Raw genomic sequence first — 27,056 nt, 5'->3', positions numbered from 1 at the left:
CAATGCCTGCCCAAACGTTCACAGAAAATCTGTGTTGATGACGTGATTGCACAATTGCGTGCGGATTCTCGTCAGCCCACACATGTGGCGGTGAATCGAGAAAGTACAGTACATACTGACGAAACTAAAATGAGCTCTAACATGGAAATTAAGTGTTTCCGGACACATGTCCACATAACATCTTTTCTTTATTTGTGTGTGAGGAATGTTTCCTGAAAGTTTGGCCGTACCTTTTTCTGTCACTTTCATTTCAGGTCATTTCTTGCTTATACCATAGATCTGGACGAAATTGGTGATGCCGAGCAGGTGTGGTCGCCTTGTAAGAACCGAAAATATTTATTTATTTATTTATTTAACCTGATCAGATTAGGGCCATAAGGCCCTCTCTTACACCGGACCAGTGTTCCACACATGCAGCATTTCACACATCAGAGTTACTTCATGACAATAGTTTAAATAAGAAAATTAGATTACTCTAGTGACAATATGAATAAAGAGTAATGACTAAGACCTAATAAAGTAAATGATGGCAGTATTTTTACAACAGGTGCTATACATAAAAATTATGATAAAAGCAATAATAACAACAGTAAAAAAACAAAATCAAATAATAATGACAAACATGAGAAAAATTGGCAATAGTAATGAAGATTTGTGCAGATGTACATTAATATCTTGGTGTGTACAGTAGATGTTTACTAGTAAAGCGAGTTTTGGGGAAGGGAGATTTAAGGAGGGGGAAAGAGGGAAGTAATGAGGTGAAGCGCATTCATGTACAGAGGAAGGCATTACTGTTGGTTAAGTAGATACGTCATTAACTGTTTTTTGAAGCCGGACATTTTTTTAAGTTCTCTAACATAACGAGGGAGGTTATTCCAGAGAACACATGCAGCATTTCACACATCAGAGTTACTTCATGACAATAGTTTAAATAAGAAAATTAGATTACTCTAGTGACAATATGAATAAAGAGTAATGACTAAGACCTAATAAAGTAAATGATGGCAGTATTTTTACAACAGGTGCTATACATAAAAATTATGATAAAAGCAATAATAACAACAGTAAAAAAACAAAATCAAATAATAATGACAAACATGAGAAAAATTGGCAATAGTAATGAAGATTTGTGCAGATGTACATTAATATCTTGGTGTGTAAAGTAGATGTTTACTAGTAAAGCGAGTTTTGGGGAAGGGAGATTTAAGGAGGGGGAAAGAGGGAAGTAATGAGGTGAAGCGCATTCATGTACAGAGGAAGGCATTACTGTTGGTTAAGTAGATACGTCATTAACTGTTTTTTGAAGCCGGACATTTTTTTAAGTTCTCTAACATAACGAGGGAGGTTATTCCAGAGACGGGTTCCCGCTACTGTAAAGGACTTGGAGAATGTGACTGAGCGATGCAGTGGAACAGAGAGGATTTTATTATGATGGGGACGTCTGTTTCTGTCATGTTGTTCCGACATAAACATTAAGGACGAGGAGAGATATGAGGGACAGTGTACATTTATGAGGCAGTAGATGAGACAGAGTGTATGGAAATCTCTGCGTTTGTCTGCACACAGCCAGGACAATTTTGCATATGCTGGTGAAATGTGATCAAAAAGTCGAACGTCGCAGATATATCGGACGCAGGCATTCATGACCAGTTCCAGACGTCGCGAATTTTCTTGATAGAGGCCTTGTAGGATAATATCGCTGTAGTCAATGATTGGGAGTATAAGCTTTTGTACTAATTTCTTTTTCAGATCGAAAGGGAAGAGTTTTTTATATTTTTTTAGGACATTAAGGGATGCTGAAGCTTTTTTGCACACTGCAGTTACGTGCTCTGTCCAATTTAGATTTTCATCTATTATTATTCCCAAACTCTTTGCTGAGGGAGAGAAGTTAATATTTGTCCCATTTAGGATAAGAGATGGTACCGATTCCCGATGTTTTGGGCTAATGAGCTTAGAGTGACCAACAAGTACCGCTTGGGTTTTAGATGGGTTTAGTTTTAGTCCTATGTCCTGTGCCCATTTTGATAGTGCATCTGGGTCAGTATTGAAATTTTCAATAGCTTTCTTAAGATTGCTTGGTTTCGCACTTAGATACAACTGAAGGTCATCAGCACACATATGATACTTGCAATAGGTCAGAACCGATGACACATCATTGACATACAGAGAGAAGAGTATAGGACCTAATACAGAGCCTTGGGGAACGCCTGACACTACCTGCAGCCATTGTGACTTTATATTCCTGGACAGGACGCTTTGGTGACGGAGACTTTATGTATGAGCGAAACCATTGCACTGCACTTGGTGAGAAATTTAGACCGATAGGTTTGGCTAGTAAGATGTCGAAGTCGACAGTAACAAAAATGGTTCAAATGGCTCTGAGCACTATGGGACTCAACTACTGTGGTCATCAGTCCCCTAGAACTTAGAACTAATTAAACCGAACTAACCTAAGGACATCACACACATCCATGCCCGAGGCAGGATTCGAACCTGCGACCGTAGCAGCAGCGCGGCTCCGGACTGGAGCGCCTAGAACCGCACGACCACCGCGGCCGGCTTCGACAGTATCAAATGCTTTGCTGAAATCTAAGAATCAAATGAAAGTCGCTTCTTGTCTGTCCATGGCAAGTTTCAGGTCATCTGTCATCTTTATCAGTGCGGATGTTGTGCTTCGATGTTTACGGAAACCTGATTGGTATTCGTCTAGTAGGTTGTTAGTAGTTAGGTAGTTGGTGAGCTGGTCATGTACTATATATTCTAAGGCCTTTGATAGTGCAGGAAGAAGGCAGATGGGGCGGTAGTCAGAGGGTGCTGTGGCGATCTCCTTTGTAGGCAGTGGCTTAATTTGTCCGTTTCCAGGCCTTAGGGAAAACACTTGTGATGTCTGTTACAGAGGGCAGTAGTTGATCAATAATAAGTTTTACCATCTAGATAGTGATGCCATCACGTCCAGTCGATGCTGATCTAATCCGCATTATGGCTTTCTTGACAGTATTGCAAGTGACGTGCTGTAGATAGAATCTTTCTTTGCTACAGACGTTCATCCCCATGAAGTAATGAATGATTCTTTGTTTTTTTGCGGTTCAATTGTGGTTGTAGGTAATGTGAAGAATCGGTTTAGTTCTTCAGCTGGGACCATGGGGTTTTCTGCAACTTTTATTTTTCCTAAAGCAAGACTATGGAGATTTTTCCACAGCATAGCTGGTCAACATCTATTGTCAGCTAATGTACGGGCATGCCTGAGCTTAGCGTTTCTCGCCGCTTGACTGACTATGTTCCGTTTCTGCTTGTATACAGTATGATTTTCAGGTGTAGGGTGTATCTTGTATGCTCGATGTGCAGCGTCTCTGAGATTCATGAGCTTTTTTAGTTCATCAGTCAGCCAAGGTGCAGGTTTCCTTTTTACTTTTCTGGTCTTTATTGGAGCATATTTGTCATATAGTTTGGTAATTTTGCTAGCGAAATCATGGAGTTTGTCGTTTATGTCCATGAGGGGAGTAGAGGCCGTCGCCCAAACTATTTCTTGTGCCTCAGTTTCGAGTTCAGGCAAATTTATGTGTTTGAAGTCTGGATATGTAGACAGTTTTTGTTTCTTTCTAGGACATTCTAGTGAATACGTCATGAAAATGTCATGCGCAGACATGCTAGGTGCAGATATTTGAGAGGTGCGGATTATTCTGTTTGGAGATTTCGTTGCGAATATATCTATGAAAGTAGGACTGGCAGTCGTGTGATGAGTAGGTGCCAGCTGAAGTAGCGTCATATTTGAGGAAGAAAGCATCCTCTTAAATTTCCCAGTGGAAGGACTATAGCGCAGAACATTAATGTTAGTGTCACCTGCTATAATTACATGTTCATATGACGATTCCAGACTAGAGAGCGTAGTTTCGAAGCAGGCTAACCCACCTACTTTAGGAGGTTTGCAAAGGACGCATATTAAGCACTTTCTGTTAAGGGATTTGATCTCTATGAACACATATTCCTCTTGTTTATCTACATTGTTGTTGGATGTATGTAGTACAGTAGGTGATAAATCAGAGCGTATGTACGCCCCTACTCCGCCCCCTCGTCTGTTGCATCTGTAGTGCCTGAGAAAGATATAGCCATCTAGGTTTACGGAAGTTGTAGGAATACTTAGTTTGAGCCAAGTCTCTGACAAAAGTATTACGTGTATATCAGTAGTTTGAAAAATATATTTGAACTCGTCGAAGTGAGCTGGTAAAGATTGGACATTTGCATGTACAATATGTGGCTTGGTGCGCTCGGGTGTTGATTGCCCGAGGAAACTGCCGAGTGCCGACAGGTGTTTGCGGGTCGTGGTTAGCGGTGACAAGAGGGTCTGGCATGAGGAATGCGGAAGGTGAATGAAGGAGGGGGGGAGGGGAGAGGGAGTGTCCTCCCAATTCTGTGCCGTGAAAGCGGCCGTGAGGGGGAGGGGGTGGGTCCCTGGGGAGGCAACAGGATCTGCGGCCAAGGTCAGCAAGGTCTGCAACGGTTCTGGAAGTAGCCGTGGGCTGGCAGGGGAAGGAATTTCACTAAACACAACGGGAGTAATCTGCACGTTACGGTAGAGTGTGATGTTAATTGCACTTATGAGGATAACAACTAAAGTATGATGGTGGGTTGCTAATTAAAGACGGAAGTGAGACTACCTTATGTAATAATTAACAAAATTACACGAGAAAAACATTTAGAGATGAAAATAGTTATGTGGAGAAACGAAAAGTTGATAATACAAATAATAACAAAATTACACGAGAAAACAATTAGAGATAAAAAATAGTTATGTGGAGAAACGAAAAATTTGATAATACATTAATTAAGTTACGGTTGACAGTGTAAACAATATAAACATACATGTTAGTGGCAGCAAGATTAGACATGATTTCGCTTCTAAAGCACAGGCTTTCGAGTTCATTAACACTGCAAATTGTTCTCTTTTCGTTTTCGGTCTTAACCATTATCCTGCCGTCATTTGTCCATACGTTCTGTAGCCCAAATTTCGAAATCGCGCTCTTCAAAATGTTTAGTCTTTCAGAGGTCAGATCCTCGCGTACTGTCAGACCCGACTTCGCGAGATTCTTCTTTGCTCTGAAGATTTCAGATCTTTTCCTATATGACACAAATTTCACTATTATAGGTCTTGGTTTTGTAGAACCTGGCGACCTACGACCCACTCTATGACTTCTGCCAATGTCACTCAGAGTCACCTGCACGCCTAGCTTTTCTTGGACAAGGTTTATCACTAGTTCATCTGTGTTCTCTCTGCTGCTCTCTGGAATGCCGAACAGTCTCAGATTATTGCGTCTCTGATATTGTTCGAGCTCGTCCGACTTCTCGATCAATTTCTGTTCGAGTAGTCGTGCTTTCTCCTCACTTGCTTTTAACGATGTGTCCAGTGCACGGATCTCGCTCGCATTCGCCTCCACAGCTTTCTGTATTTTTTCCGTCACTGCTGCAGTGACAGCATCAGTGGTGGTTTGAATAACGAGCCCGAGCGTCTCCTTAGCCTGCAGCGCGGCACTGCCCTAGCAAGACGTCTTTAGTTATTAGACTGCTAAAACGTGATATTTCCAGTATTAACGCACACGTGATTTTGAACACTAATGACTTCTCACATAATTTTATTCCGCAAATCAAACACCTGAACTACATTGAATTCTCAGTCTTTCTTCCAATTACTTTTTAGATAAGGATATCATAGGAAGGAATCGTGTCACACCCATATTGTTCACGCTTTCTCTTCCTTAGTCGAACAAAAATAGAAAGACAACAACAAAAATAATAATACAGTACATAATAAAGTAAACTGTATGAAATACTTTCGATAGGGGCCCTTTTCTTATCAGGCAGAGCATTTTATCTGTTCTAGATGTAACTGAAGCAGCAATGAAATTTTTAAGCGAATTACACTGTTTTGTAATTTTTTATTTTGAAATTATCTTTCATTCCATGTCAGATGGAGGGCGAAGTCCTTTTTTGCCAATTGTTTTTGATACTTTTAGCGCTTTTTATTTTGGAGAAGGGAAAGTCACGCTGTCCAACATTTATGATGTCTGAAGAGTAACATGTTACTTTGTTTAATTACGAAAAGTCTTCTCAGAAAATTTCATCTAATTCTTAAACTGTGGTAATATGTAGGCCTCCACATGTATACTACTGTAGATTTTATAATTTGAAATTGGAAGAGTTTACTAGATTTAAAATACAATCTTTTTCTACACAATCATTAAATATTTGGTTTTGTACTTGTTTCAAAGTCTCTTTTATTATCCTAGAAAAAAGTATGTCGGTTGCAAATATGAGAATTTTACACAGTTCATTATTTCCTTCGATGCTGTTGGTTTACTGTCATTACCCTCTCCAGAGATACAGTGCAACTCCAATGCAGTTTGGTGTTCTTCCTTCAGCTCCTCTCTGAAGGTGTCCACTTGTCTTATATCGTCTAGCATCGGTCACACTTAGCTTATTCATTGTTTCCTCTTGCATACCGAGCCACCCCCACAATGTGTTTGGGAGCCAGGCTGACGGTATCCCACATGTTGATGGAATGTCGCTTTCTTTTGGACCTTCGTACTAGGTATAGGCTTGCGGATTACTTGTCATCAACATTAGCAGACGATTGACGGATGGTTGAACTGGTCCTCTGTTTCCTACGTGAAAGTGGTTTTTATTTTCAGTTATAAGGTTTTGCTTTACTTCTAGAGCAGGGGCAGGTTCGTTGTAGTTGGGGCCTCTCTTGTTTTCTAGGTCTGGGATCCATGAACACTCCCCCGTGCAAAGACGGCTTTTTTATCCTTCTGTTTTTCCAGTTTTTTAGATTCAGCATACCCTTTTATTTATGCCTCTACTGTGTGTGTTTTAACTTCCTCGCTTTCACAGTTACACCCCTCCCCACTATCTTACGCAAGTAACTTTTGAATCGCGGAACTGATGATCTCGCCGTTTAGTCCTCTCTGATGCCCGCCCCTCTGTGACAAAATATGAAAGGAAAAATAATTATCGCTTACGTTAATTTTAGCCTCATGTATGACGTTTTCATTTTTTTACTTCTTTACTACTAACTGTATTTGCGATCGCAACACCCTTTGCATAAAGTGTTCACATATACCACTGAATGTACTTTAGGATATATCAGGTGATTAACACTGAGATGGTTGAAAAACTGTTGCATCATATTTATTATTTATTTTTACGAACCCGCTGAACTGATTTACCTTGCATTTGGTAACGAGATAGCTTGAATTCTTTGTTTCCTAATCTCTTCTGTCATACTTTCCCTTCTATAATCTACATTCAATTTATGTTTTCATGTTGTGTCTATATATATCTGCCGAGTGAGGTGGCGTAGTGGTTAGCACACTGGACTCGCATTCGGGAGGACGACGGTTCAATCCCGTGTACGGCCATCCTGATTTACGTTTTCCGTGATTTCCCTAAATCGCTTCAGGCAAATGCCGGGATGGGTCCTTTGACAGGGCACTAGCGGCTTCCTTCCCTAATCCGATGAGAACGATTATCTCGCTGTTTGTCCTATATACACTACTGGCCATTAAAATCGCTACACCACGAAGATGATGGGCTACAGACGCGAAATTTAACCGACAGGAAGAAGATGCTGTGATATGCAAATGATTAGCTTTTCAGAGCATTCACACAAGGTTGGCGCCGGTGGCGACACCTACAACGTGCTGACATGAGGAAAGTTTCCAACCGATTTCTCATACACAAACAGCAGTTGACGGGCGTTGCCTGGTGAAACGTTGTTGTGATGCTTGGTGTAAGGAGGAGAAATGCGTACCATCACGTTTCCGACTTTGATAAAGGTCGGATTGTAACCTATCGCGATTGCGGTTTATCGTATCGCGACATTGCTGCTCACGTTGGTCGAGATCCAATGACTGTTAGCAGAATATGGAATCGGTGGGTTTGGGAGGGTAATACGGAACGCCGTGCTGTATCCCAACGGCCTCGTATCACTAGCAGTCGAGATGACAGGCATCTTATCCGCATGGCTGTAATGGATCGTGCAGCCACGTCTCGATCCCTGAGTCAACAGATGGGGACGTGTGCAAGACAACAACCATCTGCACGAACAGTTCGACGACGTTTGCAGCAGCACGGACTATCAGCTCGGAGACCGTGGCTGGGGTTACCCTTGACGCTGCATCACAGACAACAGCGCTTGCGATGGTGTACTCAACGATGAACCTGGGTGCACGAAGGGCAAAACGTCATTTTTTCGGATGAATCCAGGTTCTGTTTACAGCATCATGATGGTCACATCCGTGTTTGGCGACATCGCGGTGAACGCACATTGGAATCGTGTATTCGTCTTCGCCATACTGGCGTATCACCCAGCGTGATGGTATGGGGTGCCATTGGTTACACGTCTCGGTCACCTCTTGTTGGCATTGACGGCACTTTGAGCAGTGGACGTTGCATTTCAGATGTGTTACGACCCGTGGCTCTACCCTTCATTCGATCCCTGCGAAACCCTACATTTCAGCAGGATAATGCACGACCGCATGTTGCAGGTCCTGCACGGACCTTTCTGGATACAGAAAATGTTCGACTGCTGCCCTGGCCAGCACATTCTCCAGATCTCTCACCAATTGGAAACTTCTGGTCATTGGCGGCCGAGCAACTGGCTCGTCACAATACGCCAGTGACTACTCTTGGACTGTGGTATTGTGTTGAAGCTGCATGGACAGCTGTACCTATACACGCCATCCAAGCTCTGTTTGACTAAATGCCCAGGCGTATCAAGGCTATTATTACGGCAAGAGGTGGTTGTTCTGGGTACTGATTTGTCAGGATCTATGCACCCAAATTGCGTGAAAATGTGTGTAATAACCGTGACAGCTCTCATATGTCGGATGACAGTTGACAAACCCCAAACTGGGATACAGATATAATAACAGTATACCCCAGAGTGGGGTTTGTCATCTGTCATCCGATATGTGAGAGCTGTCACGATTGCTGTACACATATGGAAACATAAGCTAACTTAATGTAGTATACAGAAGGGAAAATATGGCAGAAAAGGGGTTAGAAAGCAATTTAATAACGTGAAACAAACTGCTTAAGGTGCTTTGTTACAAGAGTTGGAAGATTTTTACAATCAAAGCACTTGAATACTATTGATTGTAGCACTTTATGTAACTACAAAGATGTATTTAGAGCTTTAGTTTTTTTAAGCAGCTCAGCCTGTAGTTTAACGAGACCAGAATGCTAACACTGACGTTTTCAGTGTCACCCCAAAAATCCACAGCTCTTGGGTTCGATCACCAGTCTGTCATTTATCACCACTGGCAGCAATCTGCTAATGTGAAAATAGAACCACACCTAGTAAAGTACTATGTTTTCAAATAAAACTTCAGGTTGGTGACAGCTTTACCACTGATTGTTGTCCTCTTCCTGTTTTGAGCTGGCGAATAGCAAGCAGATGATGCCACTTTCTGGTGTGCTGGTGCAACCACAGTACGGGGTTGCTTCAGTTAGTGTGTTGAGCATGAGTCACGAAACCACTATTGTCAGATCTCACACGGTAGATAACCGATACCAGACGTTCGAGATGACGCACATAGTCAAAGTCTGAGCGAGATAATAATGGACCGCATGTTGGCATACAAACTGTCCGTGACCAACTTAAGAGACGTCGTACCATTGACATCGTTGGTAGACATTCCGATTAACAAGGCGACACATTACATAAGCTGAAAGTCCTCCGTCGATTAGTGTTTGTTTTTGTGACTTCTTAAGATCGACTTTCTGTGTAATCCGACAGCACTTCTGACGTCAGACTTCGGATTTCACACATACTTCCTTTGCAAATCATACTGTACGCTTTCAACAGACACCAGTGGCGGCAACACGGTAAACATTCTTACCTTTTCCGTGATACTCGTCCCCAGTCCTCAGGCAATAACCCACCCTCGAACATCCGCTAACGGTTCATAAGCTTTTCTAGTCCTTCACACATAGAGTCGAATTCATTTGTCACATACATCTACAGCATCAAAAGATCGCTGTCGAAGTATCGCCAAGGACGTCAAAGTACAAAAGATGGTAGACTGCGAGATCGACGAACGGTGATAATTCAGCCGTAACTAAACTTTATGTTCTACTAATATTCCGCCAGTAAGCAAACGGTTCAGCCATTTTTGGAGCTAGCCGTAAAGACTAATAGTAAATAAAGCATTCCCGTCCACCTTAGATATCGACATGGTGAGCAAATAGCGCAAGCGTACACGGCAGATGTTTATGTTACCGTGATGCCCTCTATTAAGAATGTTGTTACAAATTGCGGTCGCGAGGGAACAGTAGGCCTACCGCTGTCCATGAGCGGCTAACTATTGCCAGGAAACCATCATCACGATTGATTGAGTCACTCGTCGAAAGTATTTCAACGGCATCCCATAAAACCGAATCCCATAAGGATGAAATCGATGTTAAAAACTGGACGTTCTTATAGTTCATAGCGTGACCTGCCTGAATACGGTGATTGGCCATTGCAGATGTACCAGCTTATAGCAGCCCCGATGTTCCACGCAGCACTCTTGAACTGTACGTAAGATGCATTCGAAATATGTCACACCACATTGTGCAATTTTATACACGCCTGCCTTCCACAAAATCAAGTAATCCATCGTAGAGGTGGCTTTGGCAGAAAAATAATCTTGGCTTTATATTTAGAGAGGACGATTAACCCCTACCCTGAGTGTTTAAAGAACTGAATACCTATATACAAATACTTTTGACGTCATATCTCTTGTTGAATTGTGTGTCTTAAAATGATATAATTTAGGAGGTACATTTTGTGGTTTCTGTGGGTACTGTCTGCAAAATGTGACTCGAATAGTTAGAAGTAATGAAGTAATAATTTAAAACGTCATGCCCGATGCTGAAGTTTTACTGCATGAACAGAAAAAAGGTAGCAAGCGATAAACGTTTTTTCCTTTCATTTTTAACTGGGTGTGTCAGCGAGAAAGTTGCGACAAGTTTTGAAATTATGTGTAAAATTTGTCGGCAGTCGCTAAGTGCCCTCATTCCAAAATATGCGACGACTGTAGTCTGGGTAATTTGCGCGCCGTGACTTACGCTGCATCAAAGTGTTATTAACTTAAATACTTGACTTAATGTGTTAAACCGTTAGCGAAAGATTATATCTTTTGGAGTAGCTTATCACAGCGTTTAAAACTTTTAAATTCGGTCAATAACTGAATGAAATACTGAAAATCATTCTTGTTCCCCTGGAAGCTGTTAGATAGGCAACATGCAACTGGGAACGAGTGCACATTTTAGCCGTTTAGTAATACAGATACGACGTACTTTAGGAGGCAGGTTCACTACGAATTGTAGGAAGTCTATGGACTTGAACCTTATCTCTTCAGCTTCTTCGAGATGGGACACTCAATTTCAGTTTGAACTGCGTAGTCTTACTGATTTTCCATGGTGGATAGCCGTTAGCTCCGGAAAACTTGTTAAGGTGTCAGAATCTTCCCATAGATAGTCGTTATCAGAGATTGTTTTTGCCCTATCTACAAGTGTTAACGACACTATCAGTCTGCTCGGGATGATGGTAGATGTCCACTAGCAGGTACAGATCCGTATATGTCGGCTCGCCAAAAACACCATATTCCAGGGTGCCATCGGTTTTTCCGGTGAATGAAGGCATCCAAGAAAGGGAGGCATCTGTCCTTTTCCAGCTTCATGGCAAATATTTTCCCATGAATGGAATTCAGATGGTACAAGAATTAATGAAGTTTGTCCTCGCCATGGAGCCATAGTACAGTTGTGTCAGCCACGTGCCTCCAAAAGATGACGTTTAAAAATTGTAGATTATAACACCTCCACCTCAAAATCCGCAAAAAACAGGAATCTGGCACTGCCGTAGTTAGGTCTCCTATACAACGGTACTGTTCCCCTGTCGACCGGAAGTTGGGCGTCACAGTAGCGTATCTGTCATCCTTGTGGTACTGCGTTTACTATTTTCTTGCTTGTTGTGGATGGCCTTCAGTGAGTTCGGTATTTAGTGAGTGAGTATAACTCTGTTGCATTACTCCTTCTTGTTTGACGAAATGTGTAGCCATTTTACTACATTCGTTCCTACTAATTTTCGTACGGGCGTTGCCAATCTTGCCGCTGAGCGCCTGTAAGCTACAAACACGCACGCGCATGCGCATTGGTTCGTACTACCGGTGAACGAAGTGGAGGGTGCGCTTTAACCTTCGGCCTGAAAACCCAAATGTAGAGGCTTCCCTTTAGCTCCGCCATCTCATTCATCTGTTAGGTACACGTTATCCCGACGCTTGAGATAAGATCTTTCTCCATACTCAGACATCTAGGCGCTAACAGATTGCAGACAACAGTCATAATACGGAAACAAAACATAAAAGTCAATCATTAAGCCGTTCTGGAAGCCAGACGAGCATAGCCCTGTGGTGCCTTCACGAGATAAAACTAGACACAGAGGCGTTACCGTCAGTCTTTACTGCTCGCTCCGAGACGGCTGAATTGTCAACAGCCGAAATATTAGCAGAGGACAAAGTCTGATTGGTGCTGAATTCAAGTAGCTTTATGGATCAACTACTACGCCGTGAGACTATGTAGATTCAAATTTAGACAACGGTATTTATCACCAATCGACTACGAGGTCATTATAGACAGAGCATGGGCTGCGATTGAACAAGTAAGGGGAAGGCGTTGGCGGTGTCCTTTGCAGAGGAACCATCCTTGCATTCACCTTAAGCGGCTTACGGAAACCATGGGAAGTCCACATCTGGGTAGACAGACTGGGATTTGTACCTCACCTGAACGCGAATGAGAGTTTAGCGTCCAAACCAATGCACCAATTCGATCGGTGGCTGTCACAATATTATCGCTGCCCAGTGTGAGAATACTGTCCCTGAGTAAAAAAAAAAATCACCGACATTCTTGGTAGCAGGCTATTTTCACTTCATTCTGTCGTATGTATATAATACATTGGCATCCCAACCTTTGCACTATCTCCCATGCTCCTAAATTCATAGTTTTGAAGTATTGTTTTGCCATCGCCTTGCTCTCATTGGTATCCGAAGCACATTGTTATAACAGAAATGCTTCTGTCTACGTAACTCGATGACATAGTGCTATTTTTCTGTATACAGTTGCACAGTGACGCGCTGCAAAGGCTAAGCAATAGTCGGACACCATACGAACGTTGAAAACCGTATAGTCAACTGAAAGGTGAAAAGAGCGAAAATAAAGAACATTTGTTGCCTTGTTCCTTTGGTTCAGCACAATAGATATCGCGGGCTCCCTTTAATCGTGTAAAATAAATTTCATAGGGGATATGTTCTACTCTTCAACACATCGATTTCGGATGTTTGATGGCGTTCCCATGTTGTTTTCAATTTCAACATTTCGGCACCTGTTGCAAGTGTACGTCACGCTGATAAAGACCACTTCCAGCAATTGCCGAAACTTTGGTCTGCAAAACCACATGATGATGCGGCCTCTTAACCAAATTTTTACTTTGTACTGACGATTACAACAGCTGTGGAGGCCTATACATGTAATACGAGTATTGTCCTCTGTCGAGATCTCGTCAGCAGGTAACTAGACAGAAGAAAGGTGTCAGCTGTAATGCAAGGCGGAGTGCTGTAGTGGAGATCCGCGTTCAATGAAACTGCGGTATTGCATTGTGTTACGTATTGCTGTCGTTAACAGCTTCGGAAAGGACATTAAACTTGTACGATCATACATTGTAGTTGCAAGAGTTAAGATGACATACTCCGAGATCTCTCATGCAGCATTGAAATAGACTTTATCATTATTCCAGTATCTGGCTCTCATCTGTTTCGCCTCATAGGTTCAACACACTGAAGAGAGTGGCAAATTCTGTTGTACTTCGTCATCACGGATGTAGCAGCAAACATCACATGCGTAGAGGGGCAACACAGAGCCGCAAGAACAATGGCTTGATATGATGTGCTGTTAAATTTAGTGGAGCTAAACTTCTTACTGTTGTTATTTATAGATCCCCAAACTCCGATTTCACAACATTTTTGCTAAAGCTAGAGGAGGTTCTTGGTTCACTTTATAGGAAATACAAAAAGTTAGTTATATGTGGTGACTTCAATATAAATTGTGTAAGTGATTGTGCAAGGAAAAGGATGCTGGTAGACCTCCTTAACTCATATAATCTTATGCAAACCGTATTCTTTCCAACGAGAGTGCAAGGGAACAGTAGAACAACCATAGACAATATTTTTATTCATTCGTCATTACTAGAAGGGCATTCTGTTAGCAAAATGGTGAATGGCCTTTCAGATTATGATGCACAAATTTTAAGTCTAAAAGATTTTTGTGCTGCAACACATGTTAAATATAGTTACCAACTTTTTAGGAAAGCTGATCCAGTTGCTGTAGAGACTTTTGTAAACCTTATCAAGGATATATCACGGTAGTATCTGTTCCCGAAAGAACAGTTATCGTGGATGACCATGCAGCTTTGCTAGAAATGAAATGATAGTTAAATGGACACCCTAGCTGCATACAGGCGTTGATGTACTTCATTGGGGACATCTTGAAAATGTGTGCCCCGACCGGGACTCGAACCCGGGATCTCCTGCTTACATGGCAGACGCTCTATCCATCTGAGCCACCGCGGGCACAGAGGATAGTGCGTCTACAGGGACTTATCCCTTGCACGCTCCCCGTGAGGTCCACATTCCCAACATGTCCACACCACTACATTCGTAGTGCGCCTAATAGATGTTTGCCCATCATCCTCATTACTCGTGGCAGATTAATCTACCAAGTCCCGCACGAGTTCGGGCATAGCGTGTGCGTTCGCACAAGAAGGTCAATGGCCGGGAAGCCATATTTTAACTATATATGACGGTAGTATCTGTTCCTGAAAGAACAAAAAAAAAAAATTGGGCTCTGAGCACTATGGGACTCAACTGCTGTGGTTATCAGTCCCCTAGAACTTAGAACTACTTAAACCTAACTAACCTAAGGACATCACACACATCCATGCCCGAGGCAGGATTCGAACCTGCGAACGTAGCAGTCCCACGGTTCCGGACTGCGCGCCTAGAACCGCGAGACCACCGCGGCCGGCCTGAAAGAACAGTTACTGTGGATGACCATGCAGCTTTGCTAGAAATGAAATGATAATTAAATGGACACCCTAGCTGCAAACAGGCGTTGATGTACTTCATTGGGGACATGTTGAAAATGTGTGCCCCGACCGGGACTCGAACCCGGGATCTCCGGCTTACATGGCAGACGCTCTATCCATCTGAGCCACCGCGGGGCACACATTTTCAACATGTCCCCAATGAAGTACATCAACGCCTGTTTGCAGCTAGGGTGTCCATTTAATTATCATTTCATTTCTAGCAAAGCTGCATGGTCATTCACGGTAACTGTTCTTTCGGGAACAGATACTACCGTCATATATAGTTAAAATATGGCTTCCCGGCCATTGACCTTCTTGTGCGAACGCACACGCTATGCCCGAACTCGAGCGGGACTTGGTAGATTAATCTTCCACGAGTAATGAGTATGATGGGCAAACATCTATTAGGCGCACTACGAATGTAGTGGTGTGGACATGTTGGGAATGTGGACCTCACGGGGAGCGTGCACGGGATAAGTCCCTGCAGACGCACTATCCTCTGTGCCCGCGGTGGCTCAGATGGATAGAGCGTCTGCCATGTAAGCAGGAGATCCCGGGTTCGAGTCCCGGTCGGGGCACACATTTTCAACATGTCCCCAATGAAGTACATCAACGCCTGTTTGCAGCTAGGGTGTCCATTTAATTATCATTTCATTTCTAGCAAAGCTGCATGGTCATCCACGGTAACTGTTCTTTCGGGAACAGATACTACCGTCATATATAGTTAAAATATGGCTTCCCGGCCATTGACCTTCTTGTGTGAACGCACACGCTATGCCCAAACTCATGCGGGACTTGGTAGATTAATCGGCCACGAGTAATGAGTATGATGGGCAAACAGCTATTAGGCGCACTACGAATGTAGTGGTGTGGACATGTTGGGAATGTGGACCTCACGGGGAGCGTGCAAGGGATAAGTCCCTGCAGATGCACTATCCTCTGTGCCCGCGGTGGCTCAGATGGATAGAGCGTCTGCCATGTAAGCAGGAGATCCCGGGTTCGAGTCCCGGTCGGGGCACACATTTTCAACATGTCCCCAATGAAGTACATCAATGCCTGTTTGCAGCTAGGGTGTCCATTTAATTATCATTCCTTATCAAGGAACAAGAGTGGCAAGATGTTTATAGTGCTGATACAGTAGACGATAAATATAATGCTTTCCTCAAGACTTTTCTCGTGCTCTTTGAAAGTTGCTTTCCGTTAGAACGTTCAAAACAGGGTACTAGCACAAACAGGCAGCCTGGGTGGCTGACTAGAGGTATAAGAATATCTTGTAGAACGAAGTGGCAATTATATCAAAACGTTAGAAACAGTCACAATCTAAATCCAGTAGCCCATTACAAACAGTATTGTAAGGTGCTTAAAAAAGTTATTAGGAAGGCAAAAAGTATGTGGTATGCAGATAGAATAGCTAAGTCTCCGGATAAAATTAAAACCATATGGTCAGTCGTAAAGGAAGTGGCTGGTCTGCAGAGACAGGTCGAGGATATAGAATCAGTGCGTAGTGGGAATGTCCGTGTTACTGATAAGTCGCATATATGTACAGTATTTAATAATCACTTTCTGAATATAGCAGGTGAACTAAATAGAAACCTAGTCCCAACAGGGAATCATATAGCGCTCATAGAAAAAAGTGTTCCGAGACTGTTACCTGAAATGCTCCTCCATGATACTGACAAGAGGGAGATTGAGTTAATAATTAAATCACTAAAGACCAAGAACTCTCATGGATATGACGGGGTATCTAGCAGAATACTGAAGTATTATTCCATGTATGTTAGCCCAGTACTTAGCCATATCTGTAACTTTTCCTTTAGGAGTGGTCGGTTTCCTGACTGATTAAAGTACTTGGTAGTGAAGCCACTTTATAAAAAGGGAGACAGGGATAATGTTGATAATTATAGACCTATTTCTATGCCATCGGTGTTTGCTAAAGTTATCGAGAGGGTTGTATATACGAGGTTACTGCAGCATTTAAATTCACATAATTTGCTGTCAAATGTACAGTTTGGTTTTAGAAATGGCTTAACAACTAAAAATGCTATAGTCTCTTTTCTCTGTGAGGTTTTGGACAGATTAAATAAAAGGTTGCGAACGTTAGGTGTTTTCTTTGATTTAATGAAGGCTTTTGAGTGTGTTGACCACAAAATATTACTGCAGAAGTTGGAACATTATGGAGTAAGGGGAATAGCTTACAATTGGTTCGCCTCTTACTTTAAGAACAGAAAGCAGAAGGTAATTCTCCGCAATATTGAGAGTGGTAATGATGTTCAGTCCCAATGGCGCACTGTTAAATGAGGCGTTCCCCAAGGATCGGTGCTGGGGCCACTGCTGTTTCTTATTTATATAAATGATATGCCTTCTAGTATTACAGGTGATTCAAAAATATTTCTGTTTGCTGATGACACCAGCTTGGTAGTGAAGGATCTTGTGTGTAATATTGAAACATTATCAAATAATGTAGTTCATGAAATAAGTTCGTGGCTTGTGGAAAATAATTTGATGCTAAATCACAGTAAGACTCAGTTTTTACAGTTTCTAACTCACAATTCAACAAGAACCTTATATTTTAATCAGACAGAATGGGCATGTTATAAGCGAGACGGAACAGTTCAAGTTCCTAGGCGTTCGGATAGATAGTAAGCTGCTGTGGAAAGCCCATGTTCAGGATCTTGTTCAGAAACTAAATGCCGCTTTATTTACCATTAGAACAGTATCTGAAATAAGTGACATTTCAGCATGAAAAGTAGTCTACTTCGCATATTTTCATACGCTTATGTCATATGGTATTATTTTTTGGGGTAATTCTTCTGATTCAAAAAGGGTATTTTTGGCTCAAAAATGGGCTGTTCGAGCTATGTGTGGTGTAAGTTCGAAAACCTCTTGTGGACCCCTATTCAATAGTCTGGGAATTTCGACATTGCCCTCACAGTATATATTTTCTTTAATGTCGTTTGTTGTTAGCAATATTAGCTTATTCCCAAGAGTTAGCAGCTTTCACTCAGTTAATACTAGGCAGAAATCAAATCTGCATGTGGAATGCACTTCCTTGACTCTTGTGCAGAAAGGAATGCAGTATTCTGCTGCATCCATTTTCAATAAGCTACCACAAGAACTCAAAAATCTTAGCAGTAGCCCAAACGCTTTTAAGTCTAAACTGAAGAGTTTCCTCATGGCTCACTCCTTCTATTCTGTCGAGGGGCTCCTGGAAGAGCTAAAAAATTAAGCAAATTCCAGTGTTACATTCTTGATTTTCTTTATTTAAACTAACGACGTGTCGTCTGAATATGTTTCTTATATTTCATTTTATCTGTTTCTACAACCTGCAACTGAATATGTTTCTTATATTTCATTTTATCTGTTTCTACAATTGTGTTATAATTTCATGTATTGACTCGTTCCATGACCATGGAGACTTCTCCTTAATGTGGTCCCACGGAACAATAAATAAATAAATAAATAAAGGAGAACATTAAGAGCAGACTAGTACTGGCAAAAAGGGCATTCCTGGCCAAGAGAAGCCTACTGTTATCAAACAGAGACCTTAATTTGAGGAACAAATTTCTGTGAATGTATGTTTGGAGCACAGTATTGCATGGTAGTGAAACATGGACTGTGGGAAAACTGGAACAGAATGAATCAAAGCATTTGGGATGTAGTGCTACAGAAGAATGCTGAAAATTAGGTGGACTGATGAGCTAAGGAATGAGGACATTCTCTGGAGAATCGGCAAGGAAAGGAATATGTGGAAAATGCTGACAAGAAGAAGGGACAAGATGGTAGCACATCTATTAAGGCATAAGGGAATAACTTCCATGGTACTAGAGGGAGCTGTAGAGGATAAAAACTGTAGAGGAAGACAAGAGACTGGAATACATCCAGCAAATAATTGAGGATGTAGGTTGCAAGTTCTACTCTGAAATGAAGAGGTTGGCACAGTAGAGGAATTCGTGATGGGCCCCATCAAACTTAAAAAAATTCAATCCAAATTTGCTGTTATTAATTGATCATCACTGTTTGTTTTGTATCTGTTCAGCAAAGAGACATCTTTAACACTTTGAAGCCTGTTGGGAAGGATGAATTCTATTTCATTTTCACTTTAAACTTAGGATCCCTCCAAGCCCATTAGTGACTAGGAAGCTTCTTGAAGAACATATTTGTAACAGGTGTTTTCATGCATTCTACAAACTGAACCAATCTCTCACCTCTGTCGTTTCTTTCATCTGTTAAATGTCTGCCAATAACTGAATCAACATCCTTGTACATGCCAACTTTGGCATTAAAGTCACCAATTATAAATTTATAAAAACAGTCTCTTCCTTTTTCACGGGTCTCTTTCAGGCACTCACAGAAGAAATCTATCTCCTCACTGAGTGACTAGAAGTAGGTGCATAAGTTTGAACTGTTTGGATTTTATACATTTACGATATTTTAAGGACCAAACATGCAGTTCTGTTTGAAGTTCCTTCTAATACTGCTGTCTTGCCTGCTATGGTTTTATTTACTAAAATCCTGAGTCCATTTAGTTTTCCATCTGGTTCACCACAGTAATAGAAGAGAGTTCCTGAATTTGGTCGAAGGCAGTTTTCAATTCAATGATGTACTTAACTTAGGCCAACAATGCTCCAGTCAGTTTTTTTCTAATTTCCTCTTCTGTTTCTGTCAATCTGTGATCTGGAGATAGAAATGTTGGGTTAGTTTAACTCTGGAACATTTTACCTTATTGTCACACATCATGACTCTAAAGTGAGAAGCATAATCATCTCTTGCTTCTGGTTGGATTGGCAGTTTGATTATCAAGGTGGACTCTGATGTGGAGTACACATGCCTTTGGTTGGCTGCTCCTGTGGAGTACAGACTAGACCATGTTGCTAGTTTTGGTCTACCCCAGGTATTTCAGTTCCCAGATGCCACCCATATCTGAGAGACTTTCCCCAATCTGCCACTTGGGGAGGCACATGATGGGAAACTGGCAACCCTGCACATTTACGTATGTGAAGAACAATACTGGACCTCAGAGTGAGCCTTCAGGAACCCCCTATGTGATTTCTCCCCAGTCTAAATTACAAAGCCAGACTACATTGGTTGAATTACTAAGTACAATTGTCTGCTTTCTTTTGGTTGGATATGACATTACCCATTGACTGAACAGAACAGCAATCCCATAAAACTTCAATTTTTCTAGGAGAGTATCGTGATTCACACAGTCAAATGCCTTAGATAGGTTGCAGAAAATACCAACTGATGCTATTTTAGTGTTGTGAGATTAAAAACCATTTACATGTGGAAAAGTGACTGACATTATAAAACAGCTCCAACTAATAAGAATAATTCAATTTCTTGGCTACAAATGCATGCACGGACAGTGTGGAGTTTTTCTACCTGTAGTCACCCACTGGAGAAATTTTCTTTTACCATTATGTATCTTCAATGTATCTTCACACCAAAACTGATCAATGTATATAAATTAATATTGACATTCCCCCCACTGGGGTGGGGGTGAGAGGTTGGGAAGGATCATAACTCTGTTACAGATGTCTGTGGTCTCAAGCGACTGCAGGTCTTATTTATTCTCTACACTGCAATTTTATTCTCTGACCTATTCTCTAGGACAGATTCCTTGCTTACAACTAGCTTGCTTGTAGGATGAAGATTCTGGCGTTTCCCACTTCATTTATTAATATTCCAGCACATATCTAATCTATGTTCAGACCTCTCATCTGGATCCGACCTCCAGATTTTAGAAATTTTATACAGTCTGAGTAGGCCATGTATGGAAAATCATCCACTACCCAACATGGTAGCCAGCTCATTTGGGGTGTGAGGAAGGAGGGGGTCACCTGGTAGCCCTGTGACTATGTAAAGATCACACTGTTGATGTCTGATCTTTCACCTGCACTGCATGTCAACAAGTAGGTGCCTATCCACTTGGGGCACTGGAACTCTGGACCCATGCTATCACACCAGATGGCCTTTGCTTTGGCTGGGTGGTGGCCAAGGGGAAGCCCTCATTCAGAGTTGGTGGCATCATGGCAGATATTTGATGCCATGAAACTACCAAAGTTATTGGCTGGTGGCCACAAGTTTCCAGCAGTCTCCATATATGGGCCACAGTTTAGTGCTGATTCCTGCAACAATAACAATTTTTCCTCTTGAGTTATGCCATGGATGGAAAACAAAACCAAGTGATTTGTGGAAAGTTACTCCCCACAGTTCCATGTTTGCACTTTAGGATCTTTTCTCTACTAAGTAACATGTTTTTTAGGAGTATATTGAAAACATGTTTAGTGAACTCTCTTCCCTCAGAAAATTGCAAAGTGGATCCAGCTTAATGAATACAACAAGCCTTACACAGTCTAGGATGTTAATCTCTTGTGAATAAGTTGATGTTCCTATTGCCACCACACCCCATAAGAATCTCAACATGTACAGCGATTAATTTTTTACCAGAAGTTAATCCTGCAAACAGACAATGAACTATATGAACATTTTGTATTTCATATACATTTAGGCCAGACAAAGATTGAGGTAGCCACCAATGCATTCATATGCGGCTCTGAAGGGGATTCACTTCCAGAGAAGGTCATAATCATATCACTACTGAAAGGTTAAGCCATATTTCCCACCCAAATGCAGTGATTTCAATGCCAACATTTTGGGCATGTGTCTTCACAGTGTACATGCAACCATATTCGTGGAGATTGTGGCGAGTCATTTCATGAAAATTCATGATGGGGACTACAACCTGTCAATGTCAAGTGTGGGAATGACTATCCTCTCAAAGTTACTTTAATCAAGAAACACAAAATGTGAGAACTGAAGGTCATAGGACTCATATTTTGAACCTTGAAAAGAAAAATCCCAATCATTAATACCCAGTCTCTGCAATATCAACTTTTGGTAGTACTGCAGCCCGGTCAGTTGCAGGACCTGGTGTATTTACTGCCTCATGGTTGACCTCTGTTAGTCACGCAGATAAACTTCACCATGGAGGTGATAGGCTCTACCATTGTTGGGAACCACATTCCTCATCTTCCTGGAGAAGTTGCTTCCTCCTCTTACTTCTACTGGTGGCAGGGCTCCCTCTCAGTAACTGTCTCCCAGAAATCCTCAGATCAGAGGCCAGGTATCAGCTAGCCACAGATTGTGGGTTCCAAGCATACCCACTGTTATTCATTCCTCCACCCACAGCGGATAAGCCCTTACAAGAACCTTGATCATCAAATGCTGTGAAAGAGACAATTTTATTTTAGGAGAAGGCTACTCCGGTGACCTTGGAGGCGCTGCCCTCCCCTCCCTCTCCACTCGTGCCATTGGACTATGAAGCAATGTTTATTGAGGTTGTTCCAATGCCACTGATGACATTGATTCTGGGGCTTGACCTATCCTCCTGGGTCTTCAGCACCTATCCAGGATACCTTCAACATGATGATCCAATGGAACTGCAATGGGCATTACTGTCAACTGCTGGAACTATGACAGCTAATTTCCTCTTGTTTTATGGTGTGTTACTCTCCAACAAACACATTTCACTAATGAGGTTACCATAAATTCTCTCAGAACTTTGCCGGCACCAAGACAGAATCTGGAAGGATCTATACATTGGTTTGCACATAATCAGTGACTGCATTCCCCTCCATACTACATTGGAGGCAAAAGCAGTGAGAATGCAGATTATCCCAGCAATCACTCTTCATAATATTTACCTCCAGGCAGGGGACTTTTGAACCTTGAGATGACCACATTGACCACATTGACCACATTAAACCAAAAACTCTCCCCCCTCCCCTTTTTCTGCTACTTGAGGATTTCAGTACACACCACATGTTGTGCAGAAATACCACTCTATCTGGCAGGAGCTTTCTGATTTACCAGTTTACTTCCAGTCTCTGTCTCTTCTCTTCTCAATGATGGCAGTCCTTCCCACAAGAGTACCCCCCCCCCCCCCCCCCAATGCCCTGTCACTTTCTCAGCTAATGATCTTCTACCCCCAGTCTTATGGTTTAGTTACAAAGTTTGCTAAACGATGATCTTTGTGATGGTTAGCTTTTTCCAGTGATCCTGTTACTTCCTTGTCACTGCCTGATAGATGAATTGCTACATTTGCCTCTTCAAGAGGCAACTGGCATTGTATGCCTCTGCTGTCACCATCACCTCTTATCTGTCAGACAACATCAACGAGGTTTTGGGAGATGTTTCTGATGAGATCACCCGCATCAACTATTGCCCTTTCTACAGACCCCTTCCACCACAAGCCAGTGCCATGGTAGACCAAAGACAATGACAATCCTACATTGTTCACAGATCACCTTCTCTTTTAAGTGGCATTGTGATAAGGCTCACTATCTAATTCAACACATTAAGACCAAATCCTAGGAGCATTAAGTCTAATCATTAAGAACATTTGTGTCCTCATACCAAGTGTGGGCCAAGCTCTGTAGCCTTTAGGATCACCAAAGATAACTGTTTCAAGTCTCTTCCTCTAGGGTGGTATTTGTACCAATGCATGTGTTTTTGTGACCCAGTTTATGGCAGTGTCAGCTTCCTCTTCTTACTTGGCTACCTTTAAAATGAATAAGACAAAATGAAGACAGTCCTCTTTCATTCTCTGCTCACTTCACCAAATTATACAATGAACCTTTCACTGAGTGGTAACTGCTTCAGGCTCTTGACTCATCACACAATACAGGTCGAGGCCCATATTCAATTCATAATCAGATTATACAAAATCAGAATGTTAACCAAAGACTCAATCTACTATGGGTCTTCAACCATATTTGGCTAAAAGGTGTTTTCCCTTTGCAGTGGTTAGATAGTATCATCAAACCAATCCTTAAACCAGGTGAAAACCCAATGTCCGTCAACACTTACCAATCAGTCTTCTCATCAACAACCTCTATCAACTACTTGAAAGGATGACAGCCCAATGATTATGCTGGCTTCTCAAATCATGGGGCCAGTCTGGCTTTAGGAAAGGATTCACAACTGACCAGCTGATTAGTTTGGAAACACCAATCCCTTAAGCTTTTTCTAAATGTCAACACCTCATTGCAGTCTTTTTTTATCTGTATAAGCCATACATTGCAGCTTGATGCTATTACATTTTACTTGCTTTCAAGGTTCCCCATACACATTAATTAGCCAGTTTTTATCCCACCAGTTGTTTCAGGTTGGAACTGGTACATCATGCAGCTCACAGGGCTCCACGCTGATTGTTCCTCTCTTCCTCATTAGCATTGATGGGCTAATGGCCTCTGCAGCACCATTGGTCACCAACAACACTGTGTCAGTAAATTGCATTTTCTATAGCTCCCAATCTGCAGCTTCAGCAGAATGCCACCTGAAGGGCCTCCACTTGGACTCTTTTCCACCGCTTGCAATTATCTTTCATGAAACCATGGGACATGCATTTCTATCTCTTTCTATGATCCAACCTGACCCAGATCTCTACTTGGGAACTCAGCACTTGGACGATGTGAACGTTTAACACTCTCTGCCTCCTTGTCTACATCTCTTTGTGTGTAGATGACACTATTCTCCTCCACACCCTAGTTTCTTCCCAATGGGGCTATGGTAGACAAGTTTACAACTCATTGGTACCATTGCCTTAGAAATTTTTGCACCCAGTCCATCATTTTTGAGTAGGACTAACCAGTGGTGTCTTCTGAACTAAACCACAGACAGCGTCATTGGCAAATTATTCAGTTTTGGCAGTACCAACTCTTGCTTACTTATGCAGTCACCAACCAACAACTTCCTAGTCATCCAACTTACCAATTTGTCTTGCATATGAAGGAGAGTAACACCCAATGCCTAGCCTGGGTTGGACTACCTGTTGAATGGGCCTCGAGGCACTTTGCTGGAACATCAGCCTTATCTCCTTATTACGTTCTTCCCATGTTTAGCCACACCCACCCATCTTTTTCAGTAACCAGACCACTTATTATGACCTGTTTGTTTCAAGGGCATAGTTTCAGTGGACTTCCAGTGTCTTTCCTCTCAGTTCTTCAGAGATACTACCATTATTTACACTAATAGCTCCAAAACCAAAGGTAGGACAGGATATGCTTTTCCACCTCCAGCCGGTCAGAAACATTTGTTGCCAGGAATGTACATAATTGATTTACCTTTTTTATGTGATGTGTTGGTTCTTCTAAATATGTCCAGAAGAACAGATACCATTCAAGCTCCTGCAGTCATATATACAAGGAGAAAGAGAAATTCCAACACAGCTGCAACTGGCCACCGAAATAAATGCAATGGTGACAAGTGAAAATTTAAGCCAGACCAGGACTCAAACTCAGATTTCCTGATTATCTAAAGTAGTCATTACCCTATCCACTTCAGCTATCTGAGCATACATTCTGTCCTGATTAACTCATTGTTTTATTTTCTGTAATAAGCCACTGCCATATTATGGCTGTGGAGCCTTACAGGTGGTAGTTCATACCCTGGTGGAATGTTCTTTCCTTCTGGCCCTCCATGCTAAACATGATCTACTAGATTCTTTGCCTCTAACATTAGTTGACAACTCGCAAACAGTTGCACTAGCTCTCTGTTTCCTTGTGAAAGTTCTTCTTACATAACACTTTAAACTTCTTTCAGGGCTGGGTGGGTTGGTTGGGATATCTTCAAGCCTTAATCCTACCTCATTTGCAAGTTGCCGCAGTGATCTCTCTTTTGCTGTTCTAATTACTTTTAGATAAAGTTAATCCACTTGCCTGCTATATCCTATTTTCCATTTTATGGGTAGCACTTCATTGAATTGTGGATTCTGTTCCCCTCTTTAAAGCTTTGACTATGTGGCATGAATTATGGCACATTCAAATACCCATCCACTTGCTAGGAGTGTTGAACGATATGTGGCACTGCATCTACCTAGAGGGCTGGTTGATGTGAGATAGCTTGGGCTGGTGGGAGGAGAGGCTGACCATTACACCAGCTGGATGAGCGTTGGATTGACCTGCAGGTGAACCAAGCAGAGTATTTGAGTCTTGGACAGTTAGTGTCAGCACATTGTGCACTTCATTCTGGAGACCGAATGGGATGGCAGCCTTGAGCCATTGTACAGGCAGCAGGAGCTGTTCCTTGTGCTGTAAGCAGGGCCATCCATGCAGTCTGGAGTTTGCCTGTAAAGCAGCTGGAGGAAGGACATCAGTTGGTGGAGAGCCAGCGAGGAAGAAAGAAAGTTGGGAAACCAATGTCGGTGCTCGGACAGTACAGATGGAGCTGCAAGTTGAGTGATTAGCAGAGGGGTAGCCCAGTGTGGAGGTCAGGTCTGAGCTAGTGTCAGCTTATTATCAACACAATGACATTGGTTTCTGTTCTGAATGGGCAGACAGTGCGTAGCCTTCCTGTGAAGGCTAGACTGGTTGTAGACAAGTGAATTCAACCCATGGTGTGCATCCCTGCATGGTGGCACACTGAGATGTCCCAGTTGTGTTAGACAGGAACATCAGCTGTGCACTTAGGCTGTGATATTCTTTAATTTTATCTCATCCAGTGCTTCTGTGTATGATTGGCTTAGGGGCAGTTCCTTTGCAAGTTCAAGGTGGGCTGTCTTGAAATACACCTCTGTCCTAGAGTGTGCTATGTTAAGCAAACACTGCTAAGCTTGAGTCCGGTGGCTGGATTTCATATATTTAGCCTGTGATCCAGTGTTCCTGCAACTATTGAACATTTTTGTTATCTCCATATTCCAGCAACATATAGGCCTTCTCTGCACTGCTTGACATTTATTGTTCCTACATTACATTTGGACTGCATAATTATTTAAGCTTTTGGGAATTTCTGTGTATGTGCTGCTTTAGTTTTGAAATAGTTTTCCTGAGCTTGGACATAGCAGCCTTTCTTTATCATCATCCTTTACAGTTGTACATTA

At 42.1% G+C, this 27,056-nt stretch overlaps 1 protein-coding gene and 3 non-coding genes across 4 annotated transcripts in view; 3 read left to right on the top strand and 1 right to left on the bottom strand.

Annotated features, from left to right (window-relative positions):
* Positions 1 to 27,056, top strand: part of LOC126198423 (uncharacterized) — a 60,196-nt gene that overhangs the window by 8,645 nt on the left and 24,495 nt on the right. The window lies entirely within an intron of this gene.
* Positions 14,587 to 14,661, bottom strand: Trnat-ugu (transfer RNA threonine (anticodon UGU)). Its single transcript has one exon. It is a non-coding gene; the product is annotated as a tRNA-Thr (tRNA).
* Trnat-ugu (transfer RNA threonine (anticodon UGU)) lies at positions 15,679 to 15,753 on the top strand. The gene has a single exon. It is a non-coding gene; the product is annotated as a tRNA-Thr (tRNA).
* On the top strand, positions 16,119 to 16,193 carry Trnat-ugu (transfer RNA threonine (anticodon UGU)). The gene has a single exon. It is a non-coding gene; the product is annotated as a tRNA-Thr (tRNA).

The sequence above is a fragment of the Schistocerca nitens genome, chromosome 8 (genome assembly GCF_023898315.1).
Source record: "Schistocerca nitens isolate TAMUIC-IGC-003100 chromosome 8, iqSchNite1.1, whole genome shotgun sequence".
Taxonomy (NCBI): Eukaryota; Metazoa; Arthropoda; class Insecta; order Orthoptera; family Acrididae; genus Schistocerca; species Schistocerca nitens.
This window is presented reverse-complemented; position numbering and strand designations above follow the sequence as displayed.